Consider the following 4,958-nt stretch of genomic DNA (forward strand, 5'->3'; position numbering starts at 1 on the left):
TGATGATTGAATTTGAATGAATTGGATGAGATAGAGGTGCCCAGGTAAGAGGCGGTGGGAATGACAACTTGCTCCGGGTATATGTTAAAGAAGTGTAGAGATGTTGAGAATGTATGGAAAATAAATTAATGAATTAATGATTATGAATGAATTGGAATAATAATGAAAGGAAATTGAATTTGATTGTGATATGCCTCCGGGTAAGACGCAGTGGTGTTATCCACTTGCTCTGGGTAAGAGGCGAGATTGCCGGATAAGATGCAGTGGTGTTATCCACTTGCTCCGATTAAGAGTCCGAAACTCCGGGTAAGATGCAAGGGTTGGGTTTTGACGTCGTTTGCTCCTGCTTGAGAACTATAACACCACCTAGGTAAGAGGCAATGGTGAGGTTGTCCCCTGCTCCGGGTACGCGGGTAAGGTGCAAGGGTTGAGGCATTGTCCTACTTGCTCCGTGTTTGGTGTTCTGTCCAGAGTTAGCTACCGAACATGTCGGGTTTGGCTTTATAACTGACAGATGAGACTCATCAGCCATAGGACAGGCATGCATCATGTGCATATATTTGATTTGCTTGTTTGTGCATTAATTGGGAGTGCCTATGTGAATTAGTATGCCTATTTGTTATACTTGCTACTTGCATTACTTGTACTCTAAATGTTTATGCATTTACTTGTATTGTTTGTCTGTGCACTGGTGAATTTGGAGGGTCGGGGGAGGTAGAAGGTGAATTGTAGAGTTAAGAGTTTTATGAGATAGCAAGTGGATTTTAATTTGAGGGATTAAGTTGGGATTGAGTTAGAACCTTAAGAACCTTAGATAACTACCCCCTGTTTATGGTTTCCGTCTTAGTCTTTAAGTTTTATAATCTGAGTATCGGAGTTCTAGGATTGCCTTTGGTATTCTTGTGACCTTATATATTATTTATGTGGGCACCGTTACCATGCTAAGAACCTCCGGTTCTCATACCATATATATGTTGTTGTTTTCAGATGCAGGTCGAGAGACACCTCAGTAAGCGTCTGGAGTTCTGTTTGCAAGTGAAGTGTTATATTTGGGACTATGTATCTTGGGCTCATGCTTTATATTATGTAGTTAGATTCTCTTCTGTATGTATAACTTTATTTTATTCCTCTTAGAGGTCGATGTGGAGAAACAAGTTGTTGTTTTATCTATTTTGGGTTATGTATACCAATGTATTTATACTTCGGCCAGCCTTAGCTTCGCAGGTTGAGTTGGAGATTCGGTATTTTCTAACTCTTGACATTCTACTCTTTATATTTTTGTTTTATCCTTTTCTATTTTCTCGGTTTACGTTTGCACGAGCGATGCGCTTTTATTTTTGCGACTTATTGTTTAAGCTTTCTTTCAAGGCTCCTCGAATATATATATATATATGATTTTATTTTTAGAGGTTGTAATACCTCGCCACCTCAGTTTTATGACTATAGCATACGACTCTGCGTGGTAGGGTGTTACAGCATCTATATGTAGATGGATCATCAAATAAAGCTGGTAGTGGAGCAGGAATCATTCTTGAGAATGAAGAAGGGACTCGAGTAGAGCTTTTACTAAAATTTGAGCTTCCAGTCTCTAACAACCAAGCTGAATATAAAGTCATGCTCTCTGGCTTAAGGCTAGCCAAAGAAGTCAGAGCATCAAAAGTCACAGTGTTTAGTGACTCTCAAGTGATAACCTCTCAAATAAATAGGGATTACCAAGTCAAAGATCCTAACATGGAGAGGTATTTGAAGAAAATACCCGAATAGCTAGCCCAATTCCAAAAGGCAGAGGTCAGACATATAACTCGAGAACTCAATTTCTGAGCTGATGCCCTCTCCAAACTGGCTAGCACCAAGTTAGGGGAAACAACAAAAGTTTGACCCAGGAAACTCTCTACACACCATCAGTGGCCAAAGAAGTCGACAAGTCAGATGCTCTAACAATTTCTAATCTAAACATGGGTTGAATGACTCCCATTATCGAATATCTCAAATTCGATATTCTCCTTAAAGAAGAAAGGGATGCAAGAAGACTTATAAGAGAAGCACAGAACTATACTCTTGTTCATAATATCCTCTATAGAAGAGTAGTATCTACACCCTTACTGAAGTGCGTTTTGACCTCTAAGATTAAAGAAGTCCTAGAAGAAATTCATAGTGGCATCTATAGAAATCATCTAGGAGCAAGGTCACTTCTAAGAAGGTGTTATGAGCTAGTTTTTATTGACTAACCTTACAAAGGGAAGTAGCCGACTTCGTCAAGAAGTGCCCACTCTGTCAAATGCATGTCAATTTTGATGTGGCACCACTGGAAGAGTTCATTAGTGTTACTTCACCATGGCCTTTCGCAAAATGGGGTTTGGACTTGTTCGGACTGTTTCCTCAAGCACCCAGGCAGGTGAAATACCTCATACTTTACTAAGTGGATTGAGGCAGAACCTTTGGCATCTATCACAGCTCAAAGAAATAAAAAATTCCTCTACAAAAATTCCTCAGTTCACAAACTCGACCTTCAGAAGTTTGGTGGCAAGCCTTAAAATTAAACATCAATTCACATCAGTAGAGCACCCTCAAGCAAATAGACAAGCAGAAGCTGCAAACAAAGTCATATTGACCAAGCTCAAGTGAAGACTACAAGACGTAAAAAGAGCATGTGCTGAGGAGCTCTCCCAAATTCTGTGGGCATATCGGATAACTTCCCATTCTACAACTAGAGAATTTTTGTTCCTACTTGCTTAAGGCATAAAAGCCATGATCCCTGCAGAAGTCAATGAAGAAAGCAATGAAGAATGCACAAGGATAAGATTCTACAATGAAGTAGGAAATATCCAAGCTCAAAAGGAAGAACTCGACCTCCTTCTAGAAATTCGGGCGCAATCTCGGATAAGGGAGGAAGCATTGAAACAAAGGATGTACACGAGGTACAACAAGAAAGTCATTAGAAGAAACTTTGCCATGAAAGACCTCATTCTGACCTGGAATGACATCAAGGTACAAAGGTCGGGTGAAGGAAAGTTGGCTGCAAATTGGATAGGACCTTACAAGATTATTGAAGTCTTAGGAAAAAGTTACTACAAAATCTTCGACCTACAAGGGAATGAGCTTCCTCGGTCATGACACACATGCAACATGAAGAGATACTACAACTAGAAGGCGAACCTTGCTCCCTGGTGTTCTCTTTTTTCCAACTTCATGATTTTTTCCCAAGAAGGATTTTCCTGAAGAGGGTTTTAACGAGACATCATAGCAAGGGTTAGGAGTTAAGATAGGAAAACTCTTAGTAGCAAATAACACCTGTAAATCATTTTTATTAATGATAATTAATCATTTTTTTCATTTTTGATGATTGATTGTTCTACCATACATACCAATTTAAGCTCGATAAAGCGCAAAAATTATTGTCGACCTAGATGGTCGGCAAGATAAAGCGATGAGGTCCAAATTGGTATAAGAAGTTATATAAGCAGATCATGGTCTGACATCAACAAACTAGTCATACAAAAATAAGTTAGTAAAAGAGGCAAACCTAAAATGAATTATAAAAATAACTTGATAAAACACACATAACCGACAAAAGTAACATCTTCAATTACTAAAATGTTTTTTATAAAGAAAGCAAATAAAACTGCTACTATGCAAGTCAAAATTATAAACACTTATAACACCACAAAAATAAGTGTGAAAAAGTTTTTAAAAGTATAAACTAGGGCAAAATATTATCCAAACTATGACTATTAAAAAAAGTAAATGTTCAAAGACCTACAAACCAGATCATCAAAACAAGGATAAAACTCCAAAAATAATGCTAAGTAGGAGGAGGGTCCTGCTCCTCGATAATCATATTAGCTGCCTTATCAACTCGGATTGGAGAGTCAGAAAGATTCACAGTAGTTCGAATAGAAGAGTTCAAGAGGACCTCATCAACTTAAACACCAAATGTCTTCGGGTCCTCGGTGGGAATGGTCTCAGCCACAGGAGAAAAAATCTTTTCATCAATTACGACTTTGTTGGGATCAATGGGAGAGAGGTCGACCTTGGGTGCAAGAACCCAAAACTGAGCTTTCAGATTTTCAGCTATCTCATCCATCCCTAAGGCCACTGATTGCTCCAAACAAATATGCTCTTCCCTCGACTCAGCCAATTCCTCCTTCAAATCCAGCTTCTCCCAAAAAACAAGAGTATAACTCTCCTCAGCCTTCTTTTGCAATCCCTCTACCATAGCACAAGCTGCTTCGGACTGCTTAACTCTCTTGCGAAGTTTGGAAAGATCGGAATTAAGAACGCCTTTCTCAACTTCCAACTCCGACTTGGCCTCCCAAAAAGAAGCAACCTCATCACAAAGATCGTTCAACTCTTTCTGCATAGTGCCAAGTGGAGTTGTCTCTAATTGTTTAACGAGTGCTGAACACACCCTTGCCGTGAATACCCCCTCGGGCCAATACCTCAAAGTGCCTTTGGAGAGAAACATCATCCATACTTATAGAATTGTAAGGAAGGATGTAATCTTCACAAAAGGCCACTGCGTTGAAATCCTGGTCGTAAGCACTACCAAACTCAGAAGATGGAGCTTTGCGTTTTCGAGAACCTGTGTCAGCATAGGGGGCACATGGGGAATTATCCGAGGTTTCAAAGGTGGAGGAGAAGGAAAGACAATTTTGGCCAACTGAGAAGAGGACGACTCCAACTTAAAAAGAGAAGAGAGGTCACCCGACTTACCAGCCTCTTTTAATTGGATGGCCCGAGCAGATGCATTCTTCTTCGCTTGCCGAACTCTTTGTAAGGCATCTGAACCATTGGTCATCTTCTACAAAAGACATAACACGAACAAAACCTAAGGTTACATAAGTCAGAGAAATATAAAAGAAGCATCTACAAAATGAAAAAACCAACAACCTAGTTCGCTACGGACATAGCTCGGCTTGCCTATAAAAAATTTCTTAGTGTCGAGGTGAAGAGCTCGG

This window comes from Arachis ipaensis, chromosome B3 (genome assembly GCF_059453495.1).
Source record: "Arachis ipaensis isolate K30076 ecotype BB chromosome B3, ASM5945349v1, whole genome shotgun sequence".
Lineage (NCBI taxonomy): Eukaryota > Viridiplantae > Streptophyta > Magnoliopsida > Fabales > Fabaceae > Arachis > Arachis ipaensis.